Source organism: Jaculus jaculus, unplaced genomic scaffold, assembly GCF_020740685.1.
Source record: "Jaculus jaculus isolate mJacJac1 unplaced genomic scaffold, mJacJac1.mat.Y.cur u25, whole genome shotgun sequence".
Taxonomy (NCBI): Eukaryota; Metazoa; Chordata; class Mammalia; order Rodentia; family Dipodidae; genus Jaculus; species Jaculus jaculus.
The window spans coordinates 2,234,609-2,249,338 of NW_025423515.1; positions in this window are offsets into that span (position 1 = coordinate 2,234,609).

Below are 14,730 nucleotides of genomic sequence, written 5' to 3' on the forward strand. Positions count from 1 at the left end.
AGGGGTATATAGAGATGTCTGCTTTCCTCAATAAACGAGTCTTTCAGCTTCTTACCTGACCCCCGGAGTCTGTGTCATTGACTCTGTGCCTTCTTATCCCCACCCTCAAGGGCTGTTTGGGGAGGGATCCAGCAACATGAGACATCTCAGTGACTCCCTGTAGTATCATAATGCCTTGCTCTATCATCACAATACCCAACATTGAAATCCCAAAGACCAACTTTGCCATCATTACCCTCACTGGATGATCAAAATTAAAAAAAAAAAAAGAGTGACATCACAAATAGCCACTTTGCTTCATAGTGCCCCACAAAGAAATCACAGTGCTCCACTATGAATTTACATAACCTTACTGTAACATTAAAAAGCCTTACTGTGACTTCACATTGCACAACTGTGACACCAAAGTGTCCCACTGTGGTATAACAATGCTCCACTGTGACATCACAATACTCCACTGACACATTACATGCTCAACTCTGACACCACTATACCATGTTGTGACATCACAAAACCCTGCTCTGATTTCATAATGCAACACTGTTACAACAAAACACCCAATTATGTCACCACAGCTCCACACTGTGACATCACAATGCCCCATTCTTATATGACAATGCTCCACAGTAAACCCTAATGTAACATTACAATACCCCACAGTTATATTACAATGCTCCACTGTTACAATACCCAATGTCCCATCACAATATTCAGCTATGACATCAAAATACCCATTGTGACACCACAAAGCCCCACTCTGATTTCACAATGCCTCACTGTGATACCACAAAACCCACTATGACATCACAGTGCCCCCATGACATCACAGTACCCACAGTGATATAACAATGCTTCCCTGTGACACCACAAAGTCCCACTGTGATTTCACAATGCCCCGTTATGATATCACAGTGCTCCAGTACTTAGTACAAAGCCCCTGTGTGACATCACAACTCTCCAATGTGATATCACAGTGATATCACAATATTATAATGTGAAGTCACAAAGCCCCAGTGTGATATAACAATACTCCACTGTGACATCACAATACATATTATAACATCACAAGGTCCCACAGTGGTTTCACAATGCCCCATTGTGATAACACAATATTCCACTGTGACATCAATGCCCTACTGTAATATAACAATAATCCAATGTGACATCACAATACCCTAATGTGACAAAAAAGCCCTACTTTATGCATTGTCCCAGTATATTACTCCAATGCTTCACTGTTCATCACAAAACCCCTGTGTGCCATCACAATGCCCCACTGTGACATTACAGTGTTCTACTATGTCATCACAATACCCCACTCTCAAGATAATATCCCACTGTGACATCACAGAGCTGAACTGTAACTTCATAATGTCCCAGTGTGACATCACAATGCCCTATCATGGCATTATAAAGCCTCACTGATATTACAATGCTCCACTGTTAATCAAAAAGCCACTCTGGGACTTCAAAATTCACAATTGTGATATTACTGAGGTACACTGTAACATCATAATGCCCCACTAACTCATCATAATGTCAATGTGACATCACATAGCTTAACTCTAACATCACTATGCTCAGCTGTGATGTCACAATACCCAATTGTGACATCACAAAGCCCCACTATCCTATAACAATCTCTCATTGTGACATCCTAAAGCCCATTGGGACATTATAACGCCCCCACTGTGGTATCACAATGCCCAACCTTGACATCAGCATGCTCATCTATGACATCACAATGACTCACAGCATCCTCATAATGCCTCACTGTCTTATCACAGTAGGCAAAATGAAACCCCAATGCCCAACTGTCCTATAACAATGCTCAATGTCTCATCAAAATGTAGTATAATGACAACACAAATCCCACTTCACTTCACAAAGCCCCATGATCAAATCATAGTGCTCCACAATAAATTTATATAACCTCACTATGATATTACAAAATCCCACTGTGACATCACAGTACCTATCATATAACCGTACTCAGTGTAACATAACTATACAATATTGTGACATGACAAACCCCAAATCCGAATTCAAAATCACCACTGTGACACCACAAAGACCCATTGTGACATCACAGTGTCCCATTGTGAAATTATGTTCTGTAATATAACAATGTTTGACTATGACATTACAATGCCCTAATGTGACATCACAAAGCACTACTGTGACATCACAATCTCCACTGTTATATCAAAATGTTCCACTGTTCAGCCCAAACCCCTCTATGACATCACAATTCCCCAATGTGATACACAGTGTCCCAGTTTGATATAACAATCCTCCACTGTGACATTACAATCCACTATCACATCCATGTTCAAATATGACATCACTATGCTATATTATGACATGGCAAACCCTGACTTTGAATTCATAGTGGCCCAGGGTCACACCAAACCCCCATAGTGATATCGCAATGCTCCACAGTGACATCACAATGACCCAATCTCATATAAAAATGATCAATGGTGACATCACAGTACAATAATGTGACAATAACAAATCCCTTCTGTGAATTCACAATGTCCTACTCTTACATCAAAATGCTCCACTGTGACATTGTAATGACTCACTTTCTCATGATAATACCCAGATATGATATCACAATGCTCACATGTGACATAATAAACTTTTTCATAACTATGCCCAACAGTGACATCACCATGCCTCATTGTGATGTCACATTGCCCCACTGTAATATTACAGTTTCCCATTGTGATATAATGGTGCTCCAATGTGACAACACAATCCCCAATGTCACATCACCATGCTCAACCATGCTCATGATGTACAAATACCATATTGTGACATTGTAAAGGCTCACTCTAATTTCACAATGTCAACGGTTGATACCAGAAACCCCATTGTGACATCACATTGCACCATGGTGACATCAAAATGCCCCACTGGGATATAACAATGCTCCACTGTGACATCACAGTAACCCACTGTCCCATCACCATGCTCAACTGTAACATCAAAATACAAGACAAATCCCTTTTCTTATTTCACAATGCCCCACTGTGACACCACAAAAACTTGTTGTGACATCACAGCGAGCCACTTTTAAAACACAAAGCCCCTTTGTGACATGACAGTGCCCCACTGTTACATCACAATACCCAACTGTGATATCACAATGTTCATCTCTGACATCACAACAACCAACTGTATCATCACAAAGCCCATGGTCCGATCACAATGCCTTACTGTCTCATCCCAATACCCAACAGTGAAATCCCAACCCCCAACTGTTGTATCACAATGCTTAATGCCTGATTGAAATGCACCATAGTGACATCACAATTCCCTACTTTTACTTCACTACATTCCATGATGAAATCACAGTACCATACTATGAATTTTCATAACTTCACTGTGACATTACAGTGCTCCACTGTAACATCAAAATATCCCACTGTCACATCCCAATGCTCAACTGTGACATCACATACCCTATTGTCACATCACAAAGCTCCATTCTAATTTCACAATGACCCACTGCGACAACACAAAGGCCCATTATGACATCACTGTAATAACAAAATGGTGCACTGAGATATAACAATGCTTCTCTGTGACATCACAATACCCTAATGTGATATCAAAAACCCCAATATGATTTCACAGAGCCCCACTGTGATATTGAAATGCTTAACTGTTCATCACAAAGACCCTCTGTGACATCACAGTTCCCCACTCTGATATCACAGATGCTCACTGTGATATCACAATGCTTCCCTCTCTCATCATAATGTCCCACTGTGATATGACACAGCTGAACTCTAATAACATAATCTCCCATTGCCATGTCACAATACCTTATTGTGATATCAAAATCCCCACTGAGATTTCACAATATTCCACTGTGACATCTCATTGACTCACTTCCTCAGGATAATGCCTAGATATTTCATCACAATTCTCTCATATGACATAATAAAACTATCTTTTTCATCACAATATAGCACTGTCACATCACCATGCTCAACAGTGATGTCACAATACCTTGTTGTGACATCACAAAGCCCCACTCTATTTTCACATTGTATCACAGTGACATCACAAAGCCCCATTGTGACATCACAGTGCCAAACTGTGATATCACAATGCCCCACTGGGACAACAGAGTGCTCAGCTGTGACATCACAATCTCCCACTGTATCATCACAATAACTCACTGTCTCAACACAATACTCAACAGTGAAATCACAAAGCCCAACTATTGCACCACAATGCTCATAGTCTGATCAAAATTCACAATAGGGACATCAGGAAGCCCCACTTTACTTCACAATGCTCCAAGTTGAAATCATAATGCTCCAGTATGATTTTACATAACCCCAGTGTGACATTAAAATGCCCTACCTTAGCCAGGCATGGTGGCGCACGCCTTTAATCCCAGCACTCGGGAGGCAGAGGTAGGAGGATCGCCATGAGTTCGAGGCCACCCTGAGACTCCACAGTGAATTCCAGGTCAGCATGGGCTAGAGTGAGACCCTACCTCGAAAAACCAAAAAAAAAAAAAAAAAAAAGCCCTACCTTGACATCACCAAGTCCCACTATAATTATTGTGACATCACATTACCCCACTGTCACATCATTATGCTCAATTGTGATCTCCATATGCCTTATGGTGACATCACAAAGCTCCATTATGATTACACAATGCCCCATTGTGACATCACAATGTCCCACTGTGATATAACAATGCTCAACTCTGACATCACAATACCCAAATATGACATCAGAAAGATACACTGTGATATCAGAATGATCCATCATGATATCACAATGACTTGTCTCATGCTAATTCCAAGCCATATGTCATAACAAAACCAACTTGTTCATTAAAATGACACAATGAAACATCACATTGCCAACTGTGCAATCATAGTGTTGCACTGTGATATAGCAATGCTCCTCTGTGACATCACAATACCCTATTATGACATCACATAACCTCCACTCTGATTTCACAACGATCCACTGTGATATCACAAAGCCACCACTGTGAGTTCACAATGCCCGATGGTGACGCCAAAGTGCTCCATTATTCATTACAAAGCCCCTCTGTGACAGTTCCCCACTGTGATCTCACAGCATTCTACTATGATATCACAATACTCCACTGTCATATCATAATGTCTTCCTGTGACATAACAGAGATAAACTGTAATATCATAATGTCCCACTGTGACAGAAAGTTGCCCTGTTGTGACATGAGAAAGCCCCAATGAGATTTCACAGTGCTCCACTGTGACATTACTTTGAGTTACTGTCTCATGATAATGTGCAGATATGACATCCCAATGCTCCCATATGACATAATAAAACTAACTTGGTCATCACAATACCCCACTGTGACATCACAATACTGCACTTTCAAATCACCATGCTCAACTGTGAAATCACTATACAATACTCTGACATCACAAAGCTCCATTCTGATTTCACAATGTCCCACTAGAAAACACAAAGCCCTTTCCTGACATTACATTGCCCCCACTGTGACATCACAGTGTCCCACTGTGATATCAGAATCCTCATCTGTGATATCACAGTGACCCACTCTATCATCACAATGCCCCTTTGTTTCATCACAATACCAACTGTGAAACTCCAATGCCCAACTGTCACATAACAATGCTCAGTGTCTGATCAAATTGCACCATGGTGACATCACAAATCCCCTCTTATATTTCACAGTGTCTCACGATGTAAACATGGTGCTTTAGTACAAATGTACATAACCTCACTGTGACATCAAATGTCCCACTGTGACATCACATGGCCCCACTGTGTCATCAGTTTTCCACTGTAACATCACAAAGCCCCACTGTGATTTCATAATGCCCCACTGGAATACCAAAATGCTCCACTGTTCATCACAAAGCCCCTCTGTGATGTCAAAGTTACCCACTCTGATAGAAATGCTCCATTCACTCATTATAATATCCCACTGTGACATTACAGAGCTGAACTGTAACATCATAATGTCCTAGTGTGACATCACAATGCCCTATTGTGACATCACAAAGCCCCACCGTGATTTCACAATGTTCCACTGTACATTGGCAAAATTTCTCATAATAATTCCCAGATATAGCATCATAATGCTCCGATATAACATAATAAAACTAACTTGTTCATCAAATGCCCCACATCAACATCACCATACCCCACTGTGATATCACATTGCCCTATGGTCACATCAAAATGCTCAACTCTACTGTGACATCACAAAGCCCCACTCTGACTTTACAACGACCCACTGTGAAATCTCAGTGTCCAAATGTGATATAAAAGTCCTCCACTCTGAGATTAAAATACTTATTATCACATCGCAATACTCAACTGTAAGGTCACAATACCCTATTGTGACATCACAAAGCCCCAGTCTGATTTCACAATGCTGAACTGTGGCACCTCAGAGCCACATTGTGACATCACAGTGCCTCACTGTGTCATCACAAGACCCCACTATGATATGCCAATGCTCAAATGTGGCAACACAATACTGTAATGTGACATCTCAAAGACACACTAATTTCACAATGCCCAAATGGGATATCGCAATGCTCCAGTGTGAAATAACAGTGACTCACTCTCTCATAATAATGTCCAGCTGTGACCTCACAATGCTCTGATATGACATAAAACCAACTTGTTCCTCAAAATGCCCCACTGTGACATAACAATGTTCTATTGACATATCAAAGTGTCCTACTGTGATATAACAATAATTCACAGTGACATCACAATACCCAATGTCCCATCATAATGGTAATCTGTGATGCAACAATACGCTAATTTGACATCAAAAATTCCACTCTGATTTCACAACGCTGCACTGAGAAACCACAAATCCCCACTGTGATTTCACAATGAGCTACTGTGATATTCCAACGTTCCACTGTTCATCACAAAGTCCCTTTGTGACATCATGATTCCCAACTTTGATATCTTGGTGGTCTACTGTGACATCACAATGCCCCACTCTCTCATCATAATACCTCACTGTGGCATTAGAGAGATGAACTATAACTTCATAATTTCCCTGTGTGAGATAACAATGACCTATGTGGAATCAAAAAGTCCCACTGTTATTTCACAATGCCCCACTGTGACATCACAATGCCCTATGGTGAACTCCCAGTGACTCACTGTCTCATGATAATACCCAGCTGTGAAATCACAATGCCCTATGGTGAACTCCCAGTGACTCACTGTCTCATGATAATACCCAGCTGTGAAATCACAATGCTACCATATGACATAATAAAACAAACTTGTTCATCATAGTGCCCCAGATAACAATGTCCCACAATGACATCACATGGCCCCACTGACATCACAATACCCAATACCCCATCACAATATTCAGCTGTCACATCAAAACACCCATTGTGACACCACAAAGCCCCACTTTGATTTCACAAGGCCTCACTGTGATACCACATAACCTACTGTGACATCACAGTGCCCCCCATGACATCACAGTGCCCACAGTGATATAACAATGCTTCCCTGTGACATCACAAAGTCCCACTGTGATTTTACAATGCCCCATTATGATATCACAGTGCTCCTGTACTTAGCACAAAGCCCCTGTGTGACATCACAATTCTCCAATGCGATATCACAGTGATCTTCTGTAACATCACAATAGTCTAATGTGAAATCACAAAGCCCCAATGTGATATAACAATGCTCCACTGTGACATCACAATACATATTATAACATCACAAGGTCTCACGGTGGTTTCACAATGCCCCACTGTGATAACACAATATTCCACTGTGACATCAATGCCCTACTATGATATAACAATAATCCAATGTGACATCACAATACCCTAATGTTACAAAAAAGCCCCACTTTACAAATTGCCCCAGTATATTATTCCAGTGCTCCACTGTTCATCACAAAACCCCTGTGTGACATCACAGCTCCCTACTGTGATATTACAGTGTTCTACTATGACATCAAAATACTCCATTCTCGGGCTGGAGAGATGGCTTAGTGGTTAAGTACTTGCCTGTGAAGCCTAAGGACCCTGGTTCGAGGCTTGATTTCCCAGGACCCACATTAGCCAGATGCACAAGGGGGCGCATGCATCTGGAGTTCGTTTGCAGTGGCTGGAAGCCCTGGCATGCCCATTCTCTCTGTCTACCTGCCTATATCTGTATATCTCTCTCTGAAATAAAGAAATAAAAATAAAATATTTAAAAAAATACTCCATTCTCATAATATCCCACTGTGACATCACAGAGCTGAACTGTAACTTCATAATGTCCCAGTGTGACATCACAATGCCCTATCATGGCATTACAAAGCCCCACTGATTTCAATATGTCCCACTGTGATATCACTATTACTCACTCTTTCAGGATAATGCCGAGCTTTGACATTACAATGCTCCCTTACATAATATGACATAATAAAACTAACTTGTTCATCAAAATACTACACTGTAGCACAATGCCTCACTGTGACATCATTGTGCCACATTGTGATATAACAATGGTCCACTTTGACATCACAATAGCAAACATCAACTGTGACATTTCAATGCCCTATTTTGACACCCCAAAGCCCCATTCTGATTTCACAATGCCACACTGTGACACCAAAAAGCTCCACTGTGACAACACAGTGCCCCACTATGACATCGCAATGCCCAACTATGATATAACAATGCTCCACTGTGACATCACAATATCCTAATATGATATCAAAAAGCCCCACTCTGATTTCACAATGCTGCACTGTTATAGCCCAAAGCCCCATTGTGATATTACAGTGCCTCTCTGATATTACAATGCCACACCATGCTATAAAACACTCAACTGTGACATCGCAGTACTCTAATATGATATTAGAAATCCTCACTGATTCCACACTGTCCTACTGTGATTATCACTATTCTCTAATAGTCATCCAAAAGCCCCACTGTGACATCACAATGCCCCACTCGCTCATCGTAATGTCCCACTGTGGCATGACTAAGCTGAATGGTAACATCATAAAGTCCCATTTAACATCAAAATGCCCCACTGTGACATCACATTGCCCAAATGTGACACTACAGTCTCACATTGATGTAATAATGCTCCAGTGAGAAATCACAAAACCAATGTTATATCACATGCTCAGCTGTGATGTCATTAGCCTATTGTGACCTCATAACCTGCAACCTGATTTCACAATGCCGCACTGTAACAAAAAAACCCCATTGTGACATCACAGTGCCCCACTGTGATAACACAATGCTACACTGTGACATCACAGTACTCTTACGTGACATTACAAATCCCCACTGTGTGATTTCAGAATACTCCCTTATGTTATCACAGTGCTCCACTGTATATCACAAAGCTACTATGTGACATCAGTATTCTCCACTGTGATACCACAGTGGTCTACTTGGACATTACAATGCCCCAATTCCTCATTCTATTGTCTCATTGTGACATTACAGAGCTGAACTGTAACATCATACTGTCCCACTGTGGCATCACAATTCCCTATTTTGACATCACAAAGCCCCACTGGGATTTCACAGTGCCCCTCTGTGACATCACAATGAATCCCTGTCTCAAGATAATGCCCTTCTGTTAAGTAACAATTCTGTCACATGACATAATAAAACCAAACTTTTCATCAGAATGCCACAGTATGATATCAAAATGCCCCACTGTGACACCACGGTATCCCACTGATATAACAATGCTCTACTGTGACATTACAATACCCTATGTCACATCACAATGGTCAACTGTCATATCATAATTACCTATTTTGACATCACCAAGCCCTACTCTTGTTTCACAATGCTGCAGTGTGACAACAGAAAGCACAATTATGAAGTTATTGTAAACCACTCTGACATCACAATGCCCCACTTTGATATAACAATGCTCCAGTGTGACATCAGAATACCAAAGTATGAGATCACAAAGCCCCACTTTGATTTCAGGATGTCCCACTGTGATAACACAATGCTCCAGTGTTCATCAAGAAGACCATCTGTGATATCACAATTCCCCATTGTCCACTGTAACATCACAATGCCCCATTCTCTCATCATAATGCCACATTGTGACATCACAGAGCTGAACTCTAAAATCATAGTATCTCACTGTGACATCACAATACCCTGTTGTGACATCAAAAATCCACAGTGAGATTTCATAATGCTCCATGTGATATTACATTGTCTCACTGACTCATGATAATGCCAAGCTATGACATCACAATGCTACCATATGACATAATAAAACCAACTTGTTAATCACAATGTATCACCACTGTAACATAACAATGTCTCACTGTGACATCACAGTATCCCATTGTGATATAATAATCCTCCACTGTGATTTCATAATACTTAATTTTGCATCACAATGCTCAACTGTGATATCACAAAAAAGTATTGTGACATCACAAAGCCCCAATCTGACTTTGTGATGACCCACTGTGACACCACAAAGTCCCATGGTGACACCAGAGGGACCCACCGTGACATCCCAATGCCCTACTGTGACATAACAAACTTTCATTGTGACATCACAAAATCTCATTGTGATGTCACAATGCCCCACTCTGATATCACAATCCTCCTCTGAAATCATAATTACTCATTGTATTATGATAATGCCCAGCTAGGACATCACAGTGCTCCCATATGATAAAATAAAACAAACTTGTTCATGTCAATGCTCCACTGTGACATCACATTGCCCCACTCTAACATCACAGTTTCCAACTTTGATATTATAATGCTCCACTGTGACATCACAATACCCAATGTCACATCACAATTGTCAGCTATGAAGTCATAATACCCTATTGAGACATCAACAAGCTCAACTTTAATTTCACAATGCTGCAGCATGACACCACAAAGCCCCATTGTAAATTTATAGTGCCCAACTGTGACATTAAAATAGTCCACTATGGGGCTGGAGAGATGGCTTAGCGGTTAAGCGCTTGCCTGTGAAGCCTAAGGACCCCGGTTCAAGGCTCAACTCCCCAGGACCCATGTTAGCCAGATGCAAAAGGTGTGCATGCATCTGGAATTCGTTCACAGTGGCTGGAGGACCTGGAGTGCCCATTCTCTCTCTCTCTGCCTGCCTCTTTCTCTGTCACTCTAAAAAAATAAATAAAAATTAACAAAAAATGTTTTTTAAAAATAGTCCACTATGATATACCAATGCTCCACTGTGACATCACCATATTCTAATAACAAATCCCCACTGTGATTTCACAATTCCCCACTGTGATATCACAATGCCCCACTGTACATCACTTGATGACCCACCAAAGGTCAGTGGAACAGCATGGCTGGAAGCCAGGAGAGAGTCAGTCCCCAGACAGTCAGTGTGTCTAGTGCCAGAAGGTGCTACATGGGTGACTGGGGAAAATGACCAATATCTGTCCAAGCAACTCATGGTCTAACCTACTTAGCAACAAATAACCTGGTGTGATGCCCACACAAGTGCAATAGTGGCACACAGCCATGGTGGGGAACCAACTGCTCTTGATTAGTCTAACTGATCCCCTCAGTGGTACAGGACCCATAGCTGGAGCTGGGAAACAAGTCAGAACCATATCCAAACATAAGCCCACTCTACAATAACAAGATACCATCAATCATGGGCTACAAGAAGGCTTACACCTATTAAACTCTCTATCAAAAAAGTAAGTGTTATCTCAATTTTCCGGGTGCTAACTTACTCTCCATTGGAGAGTCTGCTTCTCTTTTTCAGATAGACACAGATCCTAAGGAGAGAGCTGCCCCAACAAACCTCAAAAGGGGCCTGACTGAAACTAAGGAAAATTGGGCAACAAGTAAGGATGCTGTTTTCCTGATGAACCAGATACCAACACAAAGGGGAAGGAGACCAACACAGAGAAAAATCAACTCCTATCAAATCAGAGAGCCAGAGCCTCAGAGGCCCCCAACACCTCAGCACTGAAGCAGACCAAAAATGAACCCAACATAGCTCAGGGAAATTTTGAGGAAGAGGGGGTGGAAACAATGTCAGAGTCACATGTTGGGTCATGATATGCAGAGACATTTATCATACCAATAACTGTGGGCTAACTCCACAATGCATGACCCATTTACATCAACAAGGAGGGTCCATTGGGAGGTGGTAGATCATGGATGAGCCTAAACAATGGTACCAAACTGCCTGTATTTGCTGAAAAGAAAACTAATAAATTAAAGTTTAAAAAAATAGTCCACTATGATATACCAATGCTCCACTGTGATATCACCATATTCTAATGTGACATAACAAATCCCCACTGTGATTTCACAATTCCCCACTGTGATATCACAATGTGCCAGTGTACATCACAAAGCCACACGGTAACATCACAATTCCCCATTCTGGAATCACAGTGGGCTATCGGGACATCACAAAGCCCCACTATCATCATAATGTCCCACTGTGACATCACAATGTCCCACTGTCATATACAAAGCTCCACTGTGCTGTCACAATACCCTTATGTGACATCACAAAGTCTCAGTTTGATTTCACAATGCCCCACGGTGATACCACAATGCTGCAACGTTCATCATAAAACCCCTCTGTGACATCACAATTCTCCACGGTGATATCAAATGGTCTACTGTGACATGACACTGCCCCAATCTGTCAGCATAATGTCCCAGTGTAACATCACAATGCCATGTTGTGACATCAAAAAGCCCAACTGAGGTTTCAAAATGTCTGCTTGTTTTACCACAGTGCTCTACTGTGACATCACAATGATCCCATATGACAAAACAAAATGTACTTGTTCATCAAAATGCCCCACCACAACATCACAATGCCTCACTGTGACATCACAGTGCCCCACTGTGACATTAAAATTCCCTACTGTGATATCACAGAGGTCCACTGTGGTATCACAATTTCCCAATCTCTCATTAAAATGTCTAACTGTGACATAACAGAGCTGAACTATGACATCAAGATGTCCCATTGTGACATCACAATTCCCCACTGACAAGCCAGGTGTTACTCCCCAAAACCCATGTAAGCCAGATGCACAAGTGGGTGCACACATTTGGAGTTTATTTGCATTGGTTGGAGGTCCTGGCATGCCCATTCTCCCTCTCTGTGATATAAAAATGCTCAACTGTGACAACACAGTACCCTAATGTGACATAAAAATTCCCCACTGTGATTTGACAGTGCCCCACTGTGATAACACAATGCTCCCTTGTTTATCATAAAGACCCTCTGTGACATCACAATTCCACACTATGATATCACCTTGGTCGACAATGACATCACAATGCTCTACTATCTTATCATAATGTTCCACTGTGACATCACAGACCTGAATTGTAACACCAGAACTAAACACAAGGTCTATTACTGCAGCCAGCACATAATTTGGATATAGGTTACAGAAAAATTAAGTTGGAACTGAGCTGGAAGCTATCTTGTTGCTAGGTAACATAATGACATAAGGTGCTATGCAAGTTGGTGGAACAAAAAAAAAAACAGAATCAGTATTCTCTGTTGCAGTTACCTTTGAGTTGCTGGCAGAAGACATCCTACAAAGAGCATCTTGTGGGAGGTAAGGGTTTATTTTGACTTGTGGAGCTGAGGGGAAGCTCCAGGTGAAAATGATGACAGAGAATGGACATCACCTCCTGGCCAACATAATGTGGACAACAGCAGCAGGAGAGTGTGCAAAGCACTGCCAAGGTGAAGCTGGCTATAACATCCATAAGCTAGCCCTCAACAATGCATCACCTGCAGGAGGCTGTAATTTCCAAATTGCCACCAGATGGGTGCCTGCCATTCAGAACACATAAGTTTATGGTGGACACCTGAATCAAACCACCAGTCTTGCCCTGTTGTGGACACTGGATGCTATAAAACTGAATATAAGATGTAACCACTGATTCACCACTGGCATGACTCTTCGTGGGGGGGGGGGCGGAGGAACTGCCTCCTCATTGGATTTGACATCTGTTTCATTGCAAGGAATTTATGCCTGGTATTGTAAATTCACTCCAAAGTCTATAGATAAGGAGGTCATAGGCCTCATGCGGGAGCTTACCACTGACAATTTGCTCAGTTTACTTGTAATTAAACTGCATTCTAAATATTTGTGCTTTTATTTATAATCTAGTGTAGCTCTCGGCCTTGATCAGAGAGTCATCTTTTAAAAAATATTTTTTTTATTTATTAATTTGAGAGAGAGAGAGAGATACAGAAATAGGCAAGGAGAGAAAAAGAGAGAGAGAATGAGGGCGTCAGGGCATCCAACCACTGCAAATGAACTCCAGATGCATGCACTCTGTTTTGCATCTGCCTTATGTGGGTCCTGGGGAATTGAAACAAGATCCTTTGGCTTTGCAGGCAAATGCCTTAACCACCTAGCCATCGCTCCAGCCCACGAGTCATCTTTTGGCAGTGGGTGACTGTCCCGTCCACCAGTTCTTCTTACAGCAGTTTATTCAGGCAACTTCTAGCTTCATCTTCCCCGAGCCTCGGGCGGGGTTTCCTTATAAGTGCACTCACTCTGCCCAATCACCCCAGGCAACGCAACCTCTCCAGTCAACAACCTCTCCAGGCAAACATCAGAAGCCAATGAGCAGTGGTGAGGGCGAGCTCCTCCAAATATGGAAGCATCAGAAGCCAATGAGCAGCAGTGAGGGTGAGCTCCTCCAAATA